Source organism: Dipteris shenzhenensis, chromosome 5 (genome assembly GCF_047967505.1).
Source record: "Dipteris shenzhenensis isolate YYH24624 ecotype China chromosome 5, Dip_SZ_1.0, whole genome shotgun sequence".
Taxonomy (NCBI): Eukaryota; Viridiplantae; Streptophyta; class Polypodiopsida; order Gleicheniales; family Dipteridaceae; genus Dipteris; species Dipteris shenzhenensis.
Genome location: NC_141600.1, coordinates 56,656,213 through 56,679,920, shown reverse-complemented (window position 1 = coordinate 56,679,920; position 23,708 = coordinate 56,656,213). Strand labels below are relative to the sequence as shown.

Here is a 23,708-nt window from a genome sequence, read left to right as displayed (position 1 = left end):
ATAGACTTCTCGGGTTACCAATCATATCTTCAATTTTTGGATGTTCCTAATTTGGCAAGCATGCATTGGTCAAGGAGTAGCACAACAGATATGGCTAACCACATGAACCAAGTCATAATTAATGATTTAAAGGAGACTTTAAAACTTGCAGACTTTTTTTCTGTGTCATTGGATGAGTACACAGCTATGGATACTACATTGTGGTTGGGAATGCATTTGTACGTGGTGGAAAACAATAAGAGAAAACCATATTTTTAAATGTACACAAACTTGATTCAGAATCCAATGCTAATAACTTAGTGCAAGTTTTGATCCAAGCTTTAAAAGAGTATGGAGGTGTGACAGAGTCTGAGATGGTCAAGAAACTTGTTTGTTTTGCATGTGATGGTGCTTCAATCTTGCAAGGTTGTCAGAATGGTGTCTCTGTACAAATAGAAACAAAATATGCTCCTTACTGTGTTGAGATACATTGTATGGCTGATCGCACAAATCTAGCTTACAAAGTTGTGTCCACATTTCCATCAGTACAACAAATCGAGACGTTGGTTAAAAAAAGCTACTCTTACTTTTGCAAGAGTCCAAAAGGATACAATCAATTTAGAGTTATTGCAGAAGCAGTGGGTACAAAAGGGAGGAAGATTTTGAAGAATGTGGATACTAGATGGATATCTTTGGTTCAGCCAGTGAAAAGATTATGGGATGAATACAAGACTTTGGTCTATTTAATGCACATGGAGGTAGAAGAAGAGGTTGAAAAGGCAGATATTTTGTATCATAAACTGACCAACATAGATTCGATATTGGGATTGTGTGGAATTATTCCACTTTTAGACAAAATGAATATGTTGAGTAAAATGTCGCAATCGAAGGAAATTTATATCAATGAATATGTCAAGGCAATAAAACTCACTAATTTGAGTATAACAATAGCATACGATAAGAAGTCAAGCTCCAGTTTTCAAGACGAGAAATTGTTCAAAGATTGGAAAAGTTTAATAGACCTAGATGGGGATTCCTCACTTTTAACATGTGACCAGGAAGGATATGTTTGCCTTCGTGCAAACAATCAGATTTTCAGGATGACAAGAGAAAACAAACGACACAAAAGACTACAATACATTAAAAAAGAGGCTTTTTTAAAGAAAGTACAAACGGTGAAAAATGCCCTTAGTGAAGTTGCAAGTGCAGTGGTAGATGAGATTAGAAGTAGGTTTCCACGAAATGACCTAATGGAAGCATTTACCATCATATTTCCACATTTTTGGGTCAATGGATCTTATGAAAATATCAAAGCAGGTCTAAAGAATCATTTGGATGCTCTTAAAAAACACTTTGGACGGGACATTGACATGGACAATATAAAGTACAATGGTTTGTTGGATTTTGGAAAGCTTTATTCACAGTCTTCCCTTTTTGGAGAAGTCATGCACCAGCAAAGTAATTTAATGGAAAATGTTCAAATGCAAGGTTCGATGGTTCAGCTTTGGAATGAGCTCTCTCGCAGTACATTCCTACAAGATAACATTTCTGAGTACTTTAAGCTTGCAAATTTATGTCAAACCTTTATTCTTGGCTCAGTTGAGGATGAAAGGTGTTTTAGTACTCTCGGTTACTTAAAGAATAAGCTTCGTAATAAGCTAGATGATAACTTAGATCTTAGCTTGAGATTATACTCTTGTTCTTATGATGTTAGTAGCTTTCCGTATGATAGAGCATTAGCACTCTGGAAGTCAAGCTGTAAAAGAAAAGGCTATAATTAGCTTTTTTGGACTATTTAAACTAGACTTTGAGAATTTTCTTCCCCCATTGGATTTGAAGGATATTCATTATCCTTAAACAATTTTATGTTTTGCATACTCTACAGTATCCTAAATGCTAGCTATTTCATGTATTTTGAAATTATGTAAAACGGAAAAGACAGAGTTTTTAATATAACTAGTTTTTAATATATTTGTGAAAATTGAAAGTTTTTTAAATGTCCTAGAATATTTAGCCAAGTTTTGAAACAAAAATTATAACAAAAGATATAATTCGCCAATTCTTTGAAACTTTTAAATATAATTTATGAAAAATTTTGCCAGTATATTATAATACTATATTTCTATACCTTCGATAAAAACATCCCTGATATGGAATTGTGTCAATCTCTTATTAGGCCTTGGAATGTCAATCTATAGGTTTAGTTTGTCTAGACAACCACTAGTGGAGAATGGCAGTGATGCCAAACTCATGGTGGCACCTACATAATGATACTGAGATCATTAGACTCACATGTGGATTGGAATTGGACATCACTCTTCTATGATCATTGGAATATTCCTCCTAGAATAGTAGGGTAAACATTTGTACAAGAGAATGGTAGTGGTTCCAATCTCTTATTAGGCCCTAAGAAATGGCATTGAGAAGCCTAAACTCACATGTGCATTCTTCTATGTAGTGGTCACTGTCTCCGCTGTGCAGAGATCATATGGAATTGTGTCAATCTCTGTGGAGAATGCCACCAATGGAGAATGGCAGTGGCGCCAATCTCATACCATGACCTGAAAACATGCACAAGGAATCCTAAACTCACATGTGCATTCTTCTTTGGAGTGATCATTGTCTCCGCTGTGTAGAGATCATATGGAATTGTGTCAATCTCTAAGATCATCAGACTCACATGTGGATTGGAATAGGACACCACTCTCCTATGATCACTGGAATACCCCTCCTAGAATAGCAGTGTGAACATTTGTACAAGTGGAGAATGGCAGTGGTGCCAATCTCTTATTAGGCCCTAAGAAATGGCATTGAGAAGCCTAAACTCACATGTGCATTCTTCTATGTAGTGATCACTGGAGAATGGTACTGGTGCCAATCTCATACCATGACCTACAAACATGCACAAGGAATCCTAAACTCACATGTGCATTCTTCTATGTAGAGATCACTGTCTCCGCTGTGTAGAGATCATATGGAATTGTGTCAATCTCTGAGTTCATCAAACTCACATGTGGATTGGAATCAGACAACACCACTCTCCTATGATCACTGGAATACCCCTCCTAGTATAGTAGGGTAAACATTTGTACAAGTGAAGAATGGCAGTGGTGCCAATCTCTTATTAGGCCCTAAGAAATGTCATTGAGAAGCCTAAACTCACATGTGCATTCTTCTATGTAGTGATCACTGTCTCCGTTGTGCAGAGATCATATGGAATTGTGTCAATCTCTGTGGGGAATGCCACCAATGGAGAATCGCAGTGGTGCCAATCTCATACCATGACCTGAAAACATGCACAAGGAATCCTAAACTCACATGTGCATTCTTCTATGGAGTGATGACTGTCTCCGCTGTGTAGAGATCAAATGGAATTGTGTCAATCTCTGAGATCATCATCACTCACATGTGGAATGGAATAGGACACCACTCTACTATGATCACTGGAATGCCCCTCCTAGAATAGTAGGGTAGACATTTGTACAAGTGGAGAATGGCATAGGCCCTAAGAAATGGCATTGAGAAGCCTAAACTCACATGTGCATTCTTCTATGTAGTGGTCACTGTCTCCGCTGTGTAGAGATCATATGGAATTGTGTTAATCTCTGTGGAGAATGCCAACAGTGGAGAATGGTACTGGTGCCAATCTCATACCATGACCTGCAAACATGCACAAGGAATCCTAAACTCACATGTGCATTCTTCTATGTAGAGATCACTGTCTCCGCTGTGTAGAGATCATATGGAATTGTGTCAATCTCTGAGTTCATCAAACTCACATGTAATTGGAATCGGACACCACTCTTCTATGATCACTGGAATACCCCTCCTAGTATAGTAGGGTAAACATTTGTACAAGTGAAGAATGGCAGTGGTGCCAATCTCTTATTAGGCCCTAAGAAATGTCATTGAGAAGCCTAAACTCACATGTGCAGAGATCATATGGAATTGTGCCAATCTCTGTGGAAAATGCCACCAGTGGAGAATGGCAGTGGTGCCAATCTCATACCATGACCTGAAAACATGCACAAGGAATCCTAAACTCACATGTGCATTGGCACTTTTGCCATTATCCTACTGCCATTCTCCGCTAGTGGTAATGTGCATCCTTCTATGTAGTGATCACTCTCTCCGTTGTGCAGAGATCATATGGATTTGTGCCAATCTCTGTGGAGAATGCCACCAGTGGAGAATGACAGTGGTGGCAATCTCATACCATGACCTGAAAACATGCACAAGGAATCCTAAACTCACATGTGCATTGGCACTTTTGCCATTATCCTACTGCCATTCTCCGCTAGTGGTAATGTGCATCCTTCAATGTAGTGGAATGTCAATCTATAGGTTCAGTTTGTCTAGATTACCACTAGCGGAGAATGGCAGTGATGCCAATCTCATGCTTGCAACTACACTATGACACTGAGATCATCAAACTCACATGTGGAATGGAATAGGACACCACTCTCCTATGATCACTGGAATACCCCTCCTAGAATAGTAGGGTAAACATTTGTACAAGTGGAGAATGGCAGTGGTGCCAGTCTCTTATTAGGCCCCAAGAAATGGCATTGAGAAGCCTAAATTCACATGTGCAGAGATCACATGGAATTGTGTCAATCTATGTGGATAATGCCACCAGTGGAGAATGGGAGTGGTGCCAATCTCACATGTGCATTGGCACTTTTGCCATTATCCTGCTGCCATTCTCCACTAGTGGTGATGTGCATTCTTCTAAGTGGTGGAATGTCAATCTATAGGTTAGTTTTGTCTAGACAACCACTAGTGGAAAATGGCAGTGATGCCAAACTCATGGTGGCACCTACATAATGACACTGAGATCATCAGACTCACATGTGGGTTGGAATCGGACACCACTCTCCTATGATGATTGGAATACCCCTCGTAGAATAGTAGGGTAAACATTTGTGCAAGTGGAGAATGGCAGTGGTGCCAATCTCTTATTAGGGCCTAAGAAATGGCATTGAGAAGCCTACAATCACATGTGCATCCTTCTATGTAGTCATCACTGTCTCCGCTGTGTAGAGATCATATGGAATTGTGTCAATCTCTTTGGAGAATGCCACCAGTTGAGAATGACAGTGGTGCCAATATCATACCATGACTTGAAAACATGCACAAGGAATCCTAAACTCACATCTGCATTGGCACTTTTGCCATTATCCTACTGCAGCCAATAAAATTAGTGGAATGTCAATCTATAGGTTCAGTATGTCTAGACTACTACTAGCGGAGAATGGCAGTGGTGCCAATCTCATGCTTGCAACTACATGATGACACTGAGATCATCAAACTCACATGTGGAATGGAATAGGACTCCACTCTCCTATGATCATTGGAATACCCCTCCTAGAATAGTAGGCTAAACATTTGTACAAGTGGAGAATGGCAGTGGTGCCAGTCTCTTATTAGGCCCGAAGAAATGGCATTGAGAAGCCTAAACTCACATGTGCAGAGATCATATGGAATTGTGCCAATCTCTGTGGGGAATGCCACCAGTGGAGAATGGCAGTGGTGCCAATCTCATACCATGACCTGAAAACATGCACAAGGAATCCTAAACTCACATGTGCATTCTTCTATGGAGTGATCATTGTCTCCGCTCTTTAGAGATCAAATGGAATTGTGTCAATCTCTGAGATCATCATCACTCACATGTGGAATGGAATAGGACACCACTCTCCTATGATCACTGGAATGCCCCTCCTAGAATAGTAGGGTAGACATTTGTACGAGTGGAGAATGGCAGTGGTGCCAATCTCTTGTTAGGCCCTAATAAATGGCATTGAGAAGCCTAAACTCACATGTGCATTCTCCTATGTAGTGATCACTGTCTCTGCTGTGCAGAGATCATATGGAATTGTGTCAATGTCTGTGGAGAATGCCACCAGTGGAGAATGGCAGTGGTGCCAATCTCATGCCATGACCTGCAAACATGCACAAGGAATCCTATACTCACATGTGCATTCTTCTATGGAGTGATCATTGTCTCCGCTGTGTAGAGATCATATGGAATTGTGTCAATCTCTGAGTTCATCAAACTCACATGTGGATTGGAATCCGACACCACTCTCCTATGATCACTGGAATGCCCCTCCTAGAATAGTAGGGTAGACATTTGTACAAGTGGAGAATGGCAGTGGTGCCAATCTCTTGTTAGGCCCTAAGAAATGGCATTGAGAAGCCTAAACTCACATGTGCATTCTTCTATGTAGTGATCACTGTCTCTGCTGTGCAGAGATCATATGGAATTGTGTCAATGTCTGTGGAGAATGCCACCAGCGGAGAATGGCAGTGGTGCCAATCTCATACCATGACCTGCAAACATGCACAAGGAATCCTATACTCACATGTGCATTCTTCTATGGAGTGATCACTGTCTCCGCTGTGTAGAGATCATATGGAATTGTGTCAATCTCTGAGTTCATCAAACTCACATGTGGAATGGAATAGGACACCACTCTCCTATGATCACTGGAATACCCCTCCTAGAATAGTAGGGTAGACATTTATACAAGTGGAGAATGGCAGTGGTGCCAATCTCTTGTTAGGCCCTAATAAATGGCATTGAGAAGCCTAAACTCAGATGTGCATTCTTCTATGTAGTGATTTTTGTCCCCGCTGTGCAGAGATCATATGGAATTATGTCAATCTCTGTGGAGAATGCCACCAGTGGAGAATGGCAGTGGTGCCAATCTCATACCATGACCTGAAAACATGCACAAGGAATCCTAAACTCACATGTGCATTCTTCTATGTAGTGATCACTGTCTGCGCTGTGTAGAGACCATATGGAATTGTGTCAATCTCTGAGATCATCAGACTCACATGTGGATTCTTCTACAAGTGGAGTCTGTCTAGACTACTACTAGCAGAGAATGGCAGTGGTGCCAATCTCACATGTGCATTCTTCTATGTAGTGATCACTGTCTCCACTGTGTAGAGTTCATATGGAATTGTGTCAATCTCTGAGATCATCAGACTCACATGTGCATTCTTCTACAATTGGAGTTTGGAGTCTGTCTAGACTACTACTAGTGGAGAATGGCAGTGGTGCCAATCTCATGCTTGCAACTACATGATGACACTGAGATCATCAAACTCACACTACACCCAATAAATAATCCTACAACAGCGAATAAATATAGTGGAATGTCAACCTACAGGTTTAGTTTGTCTAGATTACTATTAGTGGAGAATGGCAGTGATGCCAATCTCATGCTAGCAAATACATAATGACACTGAGACCATCAAACTAACATGTGCATTCTTCTATGTAGTGATCACTGTCTCCGTTGTATAGATATCATATGGAATTGTGTCAATCTCTGTGGAGAATGCCACCAGTGGAGAATGGTAGCATACCAAGACCTTAAAAATGGCACAAGGAATCCTAAACTCACATGTGCATTGGCACTTTTGCAATTATACTAATACAACCAATAAAATTTGTGGAATGTCAATATACAAGTTTAGTTTATATAGACTGCCACCAGTGGAGAATGGAAGTGATGCCAATCTCATGCAGATAACTACATAATGACACTGAGATCCTCAAACTCACATGTGGATTGGAATCGGGCACCATTATCCTATGATCCTTGGAATACCCCTCTCAGAATATTAGGGTAAACATTTGTACAAGCGGAGAATGGCAGTGGTGCCAATCTCTTATTGGGCCCTAGACAATGGCATTGTGATGCCTAAACTTAGAATAGTAGGGTAAACATTTGTACAAGTGGAGAATGGCAGTGGTGCCAATCTCTTATTAGGCCCTAAGAAATGGCATTGGGAAGCCTAAACTCACATGTGCATTGGCACAAGGAATCCTAAACTCACATGTGCATTGGCACTTTTGCCATTATCCCACTGCCATTCTTCGCTAGTGGTAATGTGCATTCTTCTATGTAGTGATCACTGTCTCCGCTGTGTAGAGATCATATAGAATTGTGTCAATCTCTGTGGAGAATGCCACCAGTGGAGAAAGGCAGCGGTGCCAATCTCATACCATGACCTGAAAACATGCACAAGGAATCCTAAACTCACATGTGCATTGGCACTTTTTCCATTATCCTACTCCGGCCAATAAAATTAGTGGAATGTCAATCTATAGGTTTAGTTTGGCTAGATATTCACTAGCGGAGAATGGCAGTGATGCCAAACTCATGCTGGCCCTAAGAAATGGCATTGAGAAGCCTAAACTCACATGTGCATTCTTCTATGTAGTGATCACTATCTCCGCTCACATGTGGATCGGAATCAGACACCACTCTCCTATGATCATTGGAATACCCCTCCTAGAATAGTAGGGTAAACATCTGTACAAGTGGAGAATGGTAGTGGTGCCAATCTCTTATTAGGCCTTAAGAAATGGCATTGAGAAACCTGTGTCAATCTCTGTGGAGAATGCCACCAATGGAGAATGGCAGTGGTGCCAATCTCATACCATGACCTGAAAGCATGCACAAGGAATGCTAAACTCACATGTGCATTCTTCTATGTAGTGTTCACTATCTCCGCTGTGTAGAGATCATATGGAATTGTGTCAATCTATGTGGAGATTGATATTGTGTATATTTGCTTGCTGTGTTGGTATAGTTTTTCATAATGCATATATAAGTTGCTTCGCCTTGGTTATTTTGTTAATAGAAGTTGCATTGTGGTTGTAATATTTCCTACTACAGTTATGATTTTCTATTATACATTTCATTGTGTCCTTGGTTCTTTTGTAAACAGAACATTGCAAGAATGGCTAGCAAGGGAAAGCGAAAGGTTCGAGAGGTGTCAGTTTATGATGGAGTTAGTTCTAGAAGAGGATGGTTTTTGGATATATACAATAACGAACTCCAAAAACTTCATAAAGTGCATTGTTTTGTGAACATCCAAGGAAAAACTTTTGAAGATGTTGGACAAGTTCAAGAGATGGAGGATACCGAGAAAGACAACGTTCCTTGTCTCCAAATTCATACATTGGGAGGCAATGTGTATCAATTGGATCCTGCTTGTTTTGATCATGCGAGGATGAATGCTACTGGGGAGGACACGATGATATCTAGGGGTTGGATTAATGAGCCAAAAAATTATACCAACCAACAGATATTAGAAAGCTTTGACTTGGTAACAAAGGGATAAAGCAAGATATAAAAAAGAGTAGAAAAGTTTTGAAAAGAACCAAGAAAAGTGATGTTGTTGGATCAAGCTCTCAAGTGTCTCAGAACACATTGAAAGAGAAGGCTAGAGAGACCGGTGAGGAGGAAACAACAGGTGAGAAGGAAATAAGGTCAGATGGAAAAACAAGCATTGGGGATAAACTGGATGCTAAAGACAAAGAGACAACTTTAGGAGGAAAACAGGGAGGTACGGGAATAGTCACTGATGGAATTGGAAGTGGAGGTGATGCAACGGGGAGTGGTGAGACACATATAACAGGACATGGTGAGAAATCATCTGAAGCAACTATCATCCTGTATAAGAAAATCTAGCCAGATGTTGACTTTAAGGCACTACAAAAGAAATTGGAAAGGAAGGACACAAGTATGACAGGCTTGATGGAGTATGTAGAGTACTTCCCATTTGGTTTGGAGTTTGAGGTGTTGATCCCAGTGATGAATTGCTTTAGAGCACCAAGCCAATATGTGTACAGGACGTTGACCCTCAGCTATGTTAGTGACTTGGTCAAGAGTTTTGCAATGAATGCACGACCTCCTGCAACATGTGCATATCTTATGCCTTACCACATAAGCACAAATACTCCGATGTGCAAGGAAGAGATAAAGGTGGAAAAGTTAAAGGAGTATAATTATTGGATTCTCGCAGGGCAGCATTCAATTTATGTTGCAAGGATATTTATAACTAAAGCACATGGAGAAGCCTTCAATCAACGAAAAGGTTTCTATACACGGAGGAAGGCGAGAATTGTTGTCAATGCACCAGTTGAAGCAAGTTGTGAGATATCATCAATGGCCAACATGGAGGCACAGACCATTTCGAAAAATCAACCATATATCGAAATCACAAGGCCATACACAATAATTGAGGACAATATTCTTTATTCTGATGAGGGCGATGAGTATGGAAAAAGAGGCGGTTGTGAAGCATGGCATCATCAAGGAGTGCATCAGGTGCTATTGTAGTAGGGAACATGAAGTTGTTGTTGACGTCTTTACTAATGGATGTGTGGCATTACAAGCATTGTCAAGCAAAAGAAAAGTGATCTCGCTGGTGAAGACATCCCAACAGGTGACAGAGGTCGAGGCTATGTGTGTGGCACATGCATCAAATAATCCCCATATTAAGATTTGGTCTAGCATTGAGAGGCCTCTTGAGACACATAGAGCTGATTCACCTATCGATGAAGGAATTAAAGAGGGTGAGCATCACATTGAAGACTTGCGACCTTTAACTGAAGCAGATCTTGAAGCTATCCCAAAGATTACATTGGAAGATTTGGAGCAAGGTCTTTAGCTACTCATTTATGCCTTGTGTATTCAGTTTCAAAATAATATGACTTTTATGGATTTTCTCGATTGCACATACTCTCATCATATTAAAGATATTAAACATTAGGTATGATAAAATTGTGTGACATAATGACATGGGGAATGGTACTAGTGTCATTCTCCCTATGTCGGGTTATACGTAGGGTTATACGTAAGAGGTACTATTAACATTTTATGCGACCTCATATGGAGAATGGCACTAGTGCCATTCTCTCTTTGTGGTTATGTAGAAATGGTAATACTGTTATGTTCCTTTCTTGAATCTATGTTAGTTGAAAGCATTACAGAGATTAAAAATTGTATAATATTAACTATGCTACCAAAGTTTTGATTTGGGTGCTTTCTACAAATCTATTGGACCAAAGTAATACAGTATCTATGCTTTCAGATCATGCATTGTACATTTCTTTTGGGACATGGGGGAGGCACTAGTAGTATTCTCTCCTCCCAATGAGGGTATAGAGAAAGGCACTAGTGGCATTCTCCATAACCTTATATGTAAAATGGCACTAGCACCACCCCAAGAGAAGAATGGCACTATTGCCATTCTCTCTATGAGTTCAGAGAGAAAGGTTGCACTATTTGCATTCTCAATTGACCTTTAGAGAGATTGGCACTTTTGCCATTCCCCAAAAATACAATGGAATCAGCGAACGACGATGGATAATGTTCATACTTTATTGTTATTTATTAGTTTCATATGCTTTTGTGCTTCGACATTGTTGAATACACTCTAAAGAATCAAAATATTTCTATATTCCTCAACTTCCACAGGGACCAATGATGCATGGAAGGATGTGGAGACATCAAATGTAGAGGACAACATACCACCAGTTATGGGGACTATCAATTACGTGATGGATGCAGGAGGTATAGAAGAAAACATAACCCCAAAAATGGAGAAAATTGCAAGGAATATCACGAATCCTATACTCTTAGAAGAGAACATGGATGAACGTACTATCTCAACATTGGGGACAAAACTAGATAATCTTATTGTTGTTGCAAACATGCATGAAATCATAGCACCTGACAATTTGGATGAGTTAGAAGCCAGCAACTTCAAGGAGAATTTGGATCTATATCCACATACAATTTCTTTGGATATGCCATGATTAACAATCATATTAGACTTGAATGGCCTGTTATTAAGTCGCTGCCTATTCAAGTCTCCAATACATCCGTCTATTATGCATGGCAAAAATAGTTATATGGTTGTTCGTCCTGGGTGCATAGAATTTCTTAAAATCTTGCTACAAAGATTTAATGTAGGTATCTGGTCAACTGCGATGGAGCATAACGTACTTGATATGGTAGGAAAGCTGCAAAATTATGCAAATGAGAGCCTCCCTTTCTTTGTTATATGGTCTCAGCAAGGATGCTACACTTACAGTAAGACGAGGATAAATAGGCCTGACAAGGTTGGTGTTGAGGCAATGTTCAAACCCTTAGCAAAAATCTCAAAGGCATTTGGATGTGATGCTAGAAGGACAATTCTTGTTGATGACTCCCCATACAAGGCTTGCATTAGCCCTCCATCAAATTGCATATTTCCTTCAACGTTTGATGTACAAGACAAGGATGATAATATTCTACTGAGAGAGTTGATGCCGTACTTACTACAACTCGATGAGACTAGAGATGTGCACAGCATGATTGAGACAAATCGGTATGGACAATTACCTGTGATGGAGGGGCATAAGGATTTCAACCTTGTCCAGAAAGTAATTGATGAATGGAGGGAGGAAAATCATGCATGGTCAAGAATGGAATATAAAACAAGAAATCTTCCTCTTGTAGATCAACTAAGAGAGAGGGATATAGGTGGTAGGGCAACCCATGGTGGTGATGGCCAGGTGCCTAAACTCAATGCATCCCAAATAAGACTTTTAAGGAACGCTCCGCAACTCTCTAGCATGAATGCTATGCAAGTTTCTCAATTGGCTATAGACCTAGGGTACAAAGGTAGCTATATCAAGAAATACATTGCTAAGGGCTACATAACCCGACTACAGAATGCGTATTTTTCATGAAGGTACATATGTCAAAGTGTTTTTTGATTTTATCTCAATATATAACTGTTGTTGTAGCTAATTGAATTTGTCTTTTGTGATGTAGATAGATATACGTTCAAATCAAGCTTGAGTAGGTACATACCAGAACGAGATCCATTTGGACCACCAAAGTTACCTGTCCCTATCAACGAAGTGTTCTGGATAAAAAATGTGGCTTTCGAGGTGCATGAGTCAACCATTACAGGAGCTGGCTTGGGCTTGTTTGTGCATGGCTCCATCAAGAGAGGGACTACTATTCTCCATTATGGAGGTGACAAGTACTCCTACAGAGACTGGAAGGAATTATGTAGAGTTCATCCAAGGCTAAAGAAGTACTCGATCCAAGAGGACCCTACTGTCCCTATGAAGGATATGGTGCATATTGTTGGTGATGTTCAATATGGCAATGTGGCAGGATTTATTAACAGCAATAGAAATACCAATGTAAAGCCAAATGTTTGTTATGTATTTTCCCCTGATGTTCCACCTTGGTATGACCCCATGATGAACATAGATATTGCAGAATATGGTCACATTTGTATTGAATCCATAAATGATATACATGCAGGAGAGGAGCTATTTGCAGACTATGAGTTTTGAATAACAACATTGTATATCTTTATACAATCATTACTTATGGGAATTACTACTTTCTTGCCAACTATGTAAATTGGTGCGTAATTGTTGTGTGTGAATAATATGCAAACATGTTCATGACTATAGTGTCTCTCGTGCCATTCTTTCCGGTGCCATTCTCTTTGGGGCTAGAAATTGAGAGTTTCTTTGGAGTCATGATTTATTTCAGGGATTTCAATGGTGTATCAACAAGTTATGTTTTCATCCTAAAGTGTACTTTTTTACTTTGCAATGAGTAATCAACAGGACATGTAAAGTTATTTTTTTGTAATGCTAGTCAGTCCAAACATTGAAAGTGCACAGTAAATGATTGTCATTGCCACCTAAATTACATCAAATGCTTGTCATTGCCCATTGATTTTCCATCAACTACATATCTTGCATTCATTCTCCTCAACTACATATCTTGATTTTCCATCAACTGCATATCTTACTAAGTTAAAGAGCCTGTGCGTTTTCATTGCAATACTCATGGTTATTAATTACACTCTACATTTTGTAAACGGTGTTTTGGAGATTTTCAAATGAGAATGCTCACAACAAAAGAGAGTCTCAATATCAATGGAAATTCCAGAATTATGAAGGTGTTTTTGAACATCACTATGGCTCACGAGATGAATCTAACTCAAATGGGTTTCAAAGTTTATTATTTTTTTGATGATAACGTAGTTTAGACACTGATATTCTATTTATTATTTGAGAATGTAGTTGATATTTCACACTTCATGAATGGCTATCTAGTCTATTTTCACATATTTCTCCTGTTTTTTCATTGAGGGGAGCTACAATTTCTTCCAAAACTGCCATTCTAGAAATTGGGTTTTTTCCCGAATTGGGAATTGGAAATGGCATTGAGAAGCCTAAACTCACATGCTCATTCTTCTATGTAGCGATCACTGTCTCCGCTGCGTAGAGATCATATGGAATTGTGTCAATCTTTGTGGAGAATGCCACCAGTGGAGAATGGTAAAGGTGCCAATCTCATAACATGACCTGCAAACATGCACAAGGAATCCTAAACTCACATGTGCATTCTTCTATGTAGAGATCACTGTCTCCGCTGTGTAGAGATCATATGGAATTGTGTCAATCTCTGAGTTCATCAAACTCACATGTGGATTGGAATTGGACACCACTCTCCTATGATCATTGGAATACCCCTCCGAGAATAGTAGGGTGAACATTTGTACAAGTGGAGAATGGCAGTGGTGCCAATCTCTTATTAGGCCCTAAGAAATGGCATTGACAAGCCTAAACTCACATGCTCATTCTTCTATGTAGTGATCACTGTCTCCGCTGTGTAGAGATCATATGGAATTGTGTCAATCTCTTATTAGGCCTTGGAATGTCAATCTATAGGTTTAGTTTGTCTAGACAACCACTAGTGGAGAATGGCAGTGATGCCAAACTCATGGTGGCACCTACATAATTATACTGAGATCATCAGACTCACATGTGGATTGGAATCGGACACCACTCGCCTATGATCATTGGAATACCCCTCCTAGAATAGTAGGGTAAACATTTGTACAAGAGAATGGTAGTGGTGCCAATCTCTTATTAGGCCCTAAGAAATGGCATTGAGAAGCCTAAACTCACATGTGCATTCTTCTATGTATTGGTCAGTGTCTCCGCTGTGTAGAGATCATATGGAATTGTGTTAATCTCTCTGGAGAATGCCAACAGTGGAGAATGGTAGTGGTGCCAATCTCATACCATGACCTGAAAACAAGCACAAGGAATCATAAACTCATGTGGATTGGTAGTTTTGCCATTATAGAATGCCACCAGTGGAGAATGGCAGTGGTGCACAAGGAATCCTAAACTCACATGTGCATTCTTTTATGTAGTGATCACTGTCTCCGTTGTGTAGAGATCATATGGAATTGTGTCAGTCTCTGAGATCGTCAAACTCACATGTCGATTGGAATCGGACACCACTCTCCTATGATCACTGGAATACCCCTCCTAGAATAGTAGGGTAAACATTTGTACAAGTGAAGAATGGCAGTGGTGCCAATCTCTTATTAGGCCCTAAGAAATGTCATTGAGAAGCCTAAACTCCCATGTGCAGAGATCATATGGAATTGTGCCAATCTCTGTGGAGAATGCCACCAGTGGAGAATGGTAGTGGTGCCACTCTCATATCATGACCTAAAAACATGCACAAGGAATCCTAAACTCACATGTGCATTGGCACTTTTGCCATTATCCTACTGCCATTCTCTGCTAGTGGTTGAGAGTTTCTTTGGAATCATGATTTATTTCAGGGATTTTAATGGTGTATCAACAAGTTGTTATGTTTCCATCCTAAAGTGTACTTTTTTACTTTGCAATGAGTAATCAACATGACACGTAAAGTTATCATTTTACAATAATGATAGTCAGTCCAAAAATTGAAAGTGCACAATAAATGATTGTCATTGCCACCTAAATTACATCAAATGCTTGTCATTGCCCATTGATTTTCCATCAACTACATATCTTGCATTCATTCTCCTCAACTACATATCTTGATTTTCCATCAACTACATATCTTACTAAGTTAAAGAGCCTGTTCGTTTTCATTGCAATACTCATGGTTATTAATTACAGTCTACATTTTGTAAACGGTGTTTTGGAGATTTTCAAATGAGAATGCTCACAACAAAAGCGAGTCTCAATATCAATGGAAATTCCAGAATTATGAAGGTGTTTTTGAACATCACTATGGCTCACGAGATGAATCTAACTCAAATGGGTTTCAAAGTTTATTATTTTGTTGATGATAACGTAGTTTAGACACTGATATTCTATTTATTATTTGAGAATGTAGTTGATATTTCACACTTCATGAATGGCTATCTAGTCTATTTTCACATATTTCTCCTGTTTTTTCATTGAGGGGAGCTACAATTTCTTCCAAAACTGCCATTCTGGGAATTGGGTTTTTCCCGAATTATCTAATACGGTCTTATTGTGGATGCAAAGGAGATGCTTGCAGCTTGTGATACTATCGGTGTAAGTCATGAAGCTTACACATCTGCTTGGAGGGTACCATTGCGTAAGGGGCACAATGACTTGGAAGAGTAAAAAGAAATCTGGCTTGCAAACCTTTGAGATGAATGCTTTCAAAAATGTCTACTTAGATGTTGAGAAGCTACAACAAGAAATGGTCAAATTCTATGGCATGAGGGAAGATGGTAAGAGGAAATCCATTATAGCATTGGACTTTACTTAGTTCATTTCCTATATCATGTTTATCCTAATAATTTTTCTCTTTTGTTGTACAGATTGCAATGGAAAGCTCATATTTGTCATCAAAATGGATGAAGCTCAATTGGTGAAAGAACACAAGTTAGAGAGAGTCAGCATCTGCATTATGAATAAAGCCTTAGCCTTTGTTCAAGGAAATAAAGAAGTAGAGCAAGATTTCTCAATGCAATCAGAGAAAGATATATGGTGGCTTGCAGCATTTGAGACTCTGAAAGAGTCCCATGAGACATTGAAGTGGGTTCTAGATAGAACAGGAATCCCATTGACCATCCAAAGACAAGAGGAAGGGCAAACATTGACAGTCGATGGTCATGGAACCTTTCAAGTTGAATGGTATCTTGCTGGTGATTTGAAAACCCTCAAGTGCTTGCATGGTTGTGATACAAGGGAAAATGAAATGAAAATATGCCTTTATTGCATGTGTTCGCAATGTAAGAAAAAGAACACAGTATAAAATAAAGTGGGACGAAAGTTGCATTTTGGGAATTTCAAAATTGGGTGGATTTCATTAAAATTGGGACAGGCTTCATTAAATTTGGGAAAATTTCCATTGATTGTGGGAATTTTACCAATATTGAATAAGCTAATATTTGGAATTCCAATGATTATGAAAAACTTCATTGGTTGTGAAACAGTTCATTGCGTATAAAAACCGAAACAAAGCATTTGTGGCAGAGTTTGAAAATCATGTATTTGGTGGTGTTAATAAACACCGTCTAGGGACAACATGTATATTTTACTTGAGGTGTTAATAAACACCAGTTGGTGGTGTTAACAAACACCATGCATAGTGAGTTCCACTAGAAACAAAGCAGTTGTTGGTGAAGGTCAGCTTCTGAAAATTGTCATATTAATAATATGCAAATACCCATTGACAAGATAACAACAATTGAGAAACATCACATGAGAACACACCTTACAATGGAAGTTTGGGAGATTAAGAGGGAGAAATTCGACACCATTTTCTATGCTCTGATACCAAGCAAGCTCTCCTGTGCTTTGATACATACGCTCTGTGGAATCTTGATCTTCTTGGGTCTATTTATGGATTTTGATGTCCATGACCAGACTGACCTCGGGGGGGTCACTCATCATATGTATCCCTATCACGTGAGTTCAACAAAAGGATATTTTTTATTTCTCAAATTTACAGAAATAAATATATATAAGGGACTATTTAAAATAGTTTTGGAAAAAATTTACATATTTGTATAGAAAAGGGGTACATTTTATTAATGAAAAAATTACAGATAAGGGATTTTAAAAATAGGCCTTGAATGCACGTGATATAGAGGGTTTATACATAGTGATCCCCCTGAGTGACCAGACAATTGCATCAATACACTCCCATACCTATGGATCCAACCTATTCTCTACCCAATACTTGTTCCAGCAATCAACATAGGCATCTGCATCACTGAGCCCCTTTCTCTTAACTGATGGTGCCCAATACTGAATTAATAATTTCTTGAAATTAGGAGAAGCAGCATCCATCCCGGCAACCCCAAGCCATATGGGGTATATAGGATCTGATGGCCTCACCAAGACGAAGTCACCTTGCTTAACATCCACCATTGGTCTAAACTCTTCCCTCGGCTTACCTTTTAGAGGCCCACAATAGTGATCATTCCATTCCTCATAGCCTTGGAAATCATTAATGCAAGCATCTATATCATCCTCCTCATCAGGAGATTGTGTTCTTGGCCAAAACTCTCTGTACAGTCCTATCTCTGAGATGTTTTCCTGTTCGAGCTCACCGATCATGGTTTTCCAATAGTCTATCACTGGCCTAATGTAGGACTCATAGGATGCATTCTTTCCACTTGCACATTTCTCCCAAAACTTAATGTAATCCTTTATCCTTGATATTACTTGCAAGTGATCTCTCACAAATGCAGCCATTGGCAGTATATCCGGACAACCTATTGGCAACAATGATCGATCCTCACTATCTTTCTTCCATAGCTCAATTCCCCCTTCAATGGGCATCCAATTCGGGGACTTTGGATGCACCTTGTACTGCATCATTGGTATGTCACCTTGCATGTAAAATCGAAATTGTAATGGCTTTGCATGTCCAACTAGCATTTCTTGCCCATCACATAGGTAGCCATCTACATAATCCTTGAAGTTAGGAACCCGTGTAAGAACAAATGGTGCCGGTGAATATGATGTACATTTTCTGAATGTATCCATCAGATGCGGGAAAGTGAATGTTTGTCCCACTTGCAAGCTCTCAGAAAACCTGCTGAACATTGCATCAATGTCCTCATGTGTGTGCCCTACCATCAAGAAGCCCAATTGAACTGTCTTGAAAATGCCCCTTGCTACAAGAAGAGAAAGGTATGCAAACAAGTATCTATTTTTGTTCTCAGACCCACAATTATCTAGTTGGAGTAGCAAGTTCTCTGGCAACTTTTGGAATGGTGGCTCAATAGCAACACTCCCCTCTAAAGAGGGTGGGTTTTCTCCTGTATTTGACGGAAAAAAATTCACACATGTGTCTGTAGCCCTTGCAATGGAAGTTGTCATGGCCTCCGTGACAGACTTCGGGTCACTTTCCGATACAGTTTCTAGATTTGCATTTGTGATCATGACATCTACATTTTCAGACAAGCTAGCTCCACTTGTGGAAACATGTGCACCTTTAGAACTGTAATGGGAGTGCAAAGCGTTTCTTGAACATAGAGCATTCAAAAGGCGAGCATTGCTTCTAGGAATCCCATTGGTAGCAAGGTCTCCAAGGTCATGCATATCCATCCTCTCGAGGTTGCGCAAACAAATTGAGAGCGATCCAATCGTCAGGTTGGGATCAGATGGCCACAAACCATTGAGGGTGAAGTGTCCATAATGACCGTTTCCATGCCCATGGGTAATCATTCCAATGAGTGAAACCTGTAATTGCCATGCAGATCGGTGTCCTTCGACCTCACCCAAAGTCTTGGAATTGCCGTCTTTTTTTGGTCCATCTTATCATGGATTATGCATACATACTTTTTTGGATCCATCTGGGAGTACCTACGCCATGCATAGTATAAGTTCCTACAACTTTGTTGTTGTATCATATGCATCTTTCTCTCTTCCCCCATGAGCGAATTGCGCTCATCTTGACTTTTTGTGGCTGCCAATTGAGCCTTGATCCGGCTGCACAAGCTACATTTAGAGAATTCGCTCGTCTTAGCAAGGGCTACATTTTTTAAGTCTGATTTCCAAATCCTGCCAAATGTGGATGTGGATTGATAACCACGTTGATTAAGTGAAGTGTTGACCTCACATAGGATGTCTATATTCTTATACACTTCAGGTATCACTTGCTGTGTCTCTCTAGAACCATCCTACATGGTTCTACTCTTGTGAGGCATATGCTCTGTGCTATTATCCACAAAGTGTTGAATGAGAGCCCTTCCCATACCTATGTGCTCCCTACTCCTCCTCATAATCCCTGAATTGCCATGCACATATCATTGCACACCACTCTCAAATTGCTCCCTGTATCGATAAAATGATGTCCTTGGAATTCCATGCATCTCATACCATGCTCTACAACAGACATCCCGACCGTTTATCCTGAAGTTGTAGCATATCCTCCCTGTGTAGTCATGATGCCAAGCCGTTGACAACACATCGTATATAAAGTTTGTACGAGACTCCAAGGAGCTGCCCCAAAAATTCTTCCTTAGATTCATTAAGAGATCTCGCTCTGCATGTTGGCAACACCTACTCCCACAACAATCGATGGAAGAAACCTGCTGCACCGAATCTAGTGACATTTTGTACATTGTTGTTGGAGGCTCTTTGTTTAGGCACCCTGTTAATGAAAGTGCACCTTCTTTTCTTTGATGTTGGATCATCCCTTTTCAACATTTGATCATTGACCAACTCATCTATACCAGCAACGTGGTCCATGGGCACATATTGTTGCACTGGGCTTCCTTCAAGTAAGGTAATCTGCTTGATGGGCCACTTTACTAGGCTGAGAGAGCCGACATCTTGCATAGAAGACCCTAAGTCACTTCCTCTAATTTGTTCTTTCTTTTCAATACCCACACCAATGCAATCGTTACCCAATAGGTCAAAGTTTATAGAGTCTCTCGGGAAAACATATAAGATCACACCTTCCCCCACGGTCTTTGTTTTGCTCTCATCCCATAAGACAACCTTTTTCTCTTTCCAAGATTCACGAATGAAATTGTCAGTTTCCAATGAAGAAACTGGCATTGCCTCAACATAAGGTCGCTCAGGCTCACTTGGTGCAGCTTCTTCAGTTACCGCATCATCTAAAGAATCACCAACATGTTTTAGAGAGCCCTTAGGCCACTTGACAACGCTCCAAATTGCCTCACCAACAAGCCATAGTGGGAAATGGCAAGAGCATTTCACTATTGATATACTTCTCCACTATCACCGATACATTTTCTGTCCCAATCTTCACACCACTACAGTAGGCCTCCGGTTCTATTGCACACACTCCACCAATTCCAACCACTTCATTCCCCACCATCATCATGACCTTCTCCCCGCTTCTGATAGCCATCCCCTGTCATTACGATTACGGAGAATTAATTATGAACAAATTACAACCAAAGAATTTCATAAGACCATCAAACATGTCCTAGAGGGGAAGAATGGCATTGGTGCAAATCTCTATAAAGCATGAATGAGTCTATACAAAATTTTCATAAAAGCATGAATTATTTCCCTAAAAATTTTAGCAATTTGATAAAACTTTTTCTAAAGCATGAATTATTTTCACCATCGTCATGACCTGATTCATGCATCTGATAGTAGCCATCCCCTCTCATTACGATGACAAGAAATTGATTATGAACAAACTACAACCAAAGAATTTCATAAGACCAACAAAGTTGTCCTTGTAGCGGGGGGAGAAGTGCCATTCTCCATGTGAATTTGGCTAACCTATGGAGAATTGCATATATCCCATCTTTGAAAAGGGGAATGGCACCAGTGCCATTCTCCCCATGCATTGACTTGTGAAAAACATTTGTCTTCATAAGAGTAGAACAGACTAGTGCCATTCTTCATTTGGAAGACACAATTTTGACTTGGGACTTTGCCTTGGGAGAATGCCAATGGTGCCATGCTCCCTTTGCAAAGCCAAAATTTTATATTAGGAAATTGCAATGGGAGAATGGAACTGGAGAATAGGAAAATGGAGAATGGCACTAGTGCCATTCTCCCAATGGAATGTCCCAATAGAATGTCCTAACTTTTTGGCTTTGTAATAGGAAAATGGAGAATGGCACTAGGAATAGGAAAATGGAGAATGGCACTAGTGCCATTCTCCCAATGGAATGTCCTAATTTTTTGGCTTTGTAATAGGAAAATGGAGAATGGCACTAGTGCCATTCTCCCAATGGAATGTCCTAATTCAAAATTTTGGCTTCACAAAGGTAGAAGGGCACCAATGCCATTCTCCCATTGGAATTAGTGGTATGTCAATCTATAGGTTTAGTGCCATTCTCCATTGTAATAGGAAAATGGAGAATGGCACTAGTGCCATTCTCCCAATGGAATGTCCCAATGGAATGCCCTAATTTTTTGGCTTTGTAATAGGAAAATGGAGAATGGCACTAGTGCCATTCTCCCAATGGAATGTCCCAATGGAATGTCCTAATTTTTTGGCTTTGTAATAGGAAAATGAAGAATGGAACTAGTGCCATTCTCCCATTGGAAAATGGAGAATGGCACTAGTGCCATTCTCCCAATGGAATGTCCTAATTCAAAATTTTGGCTTCACAAAGGTAAAAGGGCACCAATGCCATTCTCCCATTGGAATTAGTGGAATGTCAATCTATAGGTTTAGTGCCATTCTCCATTGTAATAGGAAAATGGAGAAAGGCACTAGCAATAGGAAAATGGAGAATGGCACTAGTGCCATTCTCCCAATGGAATGTCCTAATTTTTTGGCTTTGTAATAGGAAAATGGAGAAAGGCACTAGTGCCATTCTAATGGAGAAAGGCACTAGTGCCATTGTAATAGGAAAATTAGTGGAATGTCAATCTTTAGGTTTAGTCTGTCTAGATTACCACTAGGGGAGAATGGCAGTGATGCCAATCTCATGCTGGCACCTACATAATGACACTGAGATCATCAAACTCACATGTGCCATTTTGACTCTGTGAAGCCAAAACTTTTAATCTGGGAGAATGGCACTAGTGCCATTTCCCCTTTGCATAGCCAAGATTTGAATCAGGAAATCATAATGGGAGAATGGCATTGGTGCCATTCCCCCTATGCAATGGGAGAATGGAAGTGGAGCAAATTTAAAAAAAATTTAGCTTTGTAAAATGGGGAGATTGGAGGATGGTAGTGTGTGTGTGTGTGTGTGTGTGTGTGTGAACGTGGTATTCATTTGAAACCATACACTATTTTACTTCCATTTATTCATATATGTGGTAAAGTTGATTGATATTACTTTATGAAACCTAGCTCGTTATGTGAGTTTATTCACGTTAGTTTGGTTATGCTAGGTTGGTCAAGTTACAAATTTTTATGTTAGAGTATGTTTTTCTTGATCAAGGTCCAAGTAATGTAAAATTTTGCTTTTCGTATATCTCGCCATCCTTGTTGTCTTGACTCAAGAGGTAAACTTACCACCCAATACAATATTCTCCTATACATTTCGTTGTGCTCTCTCTGTCTCTCTCTCTCTCTCTCTCTCTCTCTCTCTCTCTCTCTCTCTCTCTCTCTCTCTCTGTGACTTTGACCTCAGCTCAGACGTGCCCCTCTGTAGGCTGAGGTGCCCTTAAGTTGGCAGCTTGAATGCTTATGATGTTTTCACACTAGAGCTGCCTAGGTCCCTCTATGGTGCATTGAATGCATCTGTGCCATGGGTTGGATGGGGCGGGCAATCTTGCCCATCCATGATGTGTGGGTGGTGCCCATGGTGCGCCAGTGAGAGTAACTCCTTTTGAATAAAGGTGCACTTGAATTATGTCCTTAATCTACTTGATCTAGATGCTTAATGTTTTAGAATTATCATCCTTAACCCCTAGCCTATCAATTTCTTAAGAAGCACTCTTTAAGGAAATCATCCTCAAGCCATTGTTGTCTTCCGTGGACGACTTCTATGTTCACCTTCTCAAGCACTTCCCATTCTCTCTCTACTATGCCAAAGTAACTAATGAACTTCACAAGTGGTCATGCTTGCATTTCATTTAGTAGAAATAATTATAAAGCTTTCATAACATGTATCTTTTTGGGAGGCCTATTACAAGAGGCTTCTAGAGCCTTGTGTGGTTTATG

The 23,708-nt window shown here is 39.8% G+C and overlaps 1 long non-coding RNA gene across 1 annotated transcript in view; it reads left to right on the top strand.

Annotated features, from left to right (window-relative positions):
- The window catches only part of LOC147902230 (uncharacterized), a 32,301-nt gene extending 19,280 nt beyond the window's left edge, over nt 1–13,021 (top strand). Inside the window, exon 3 of the long non-coding RNA XR_015540965.1 lies at nt 12,615–13,021. This is a non-coding gene — a long non-coding RNA (uncharacterized LOC147902230). The remainder of the gene's footprint in view (nt 1–12,614) is intronic.
- Nucleotides 13,022–23,708: the final 10,687 nt, after the last annotated feature.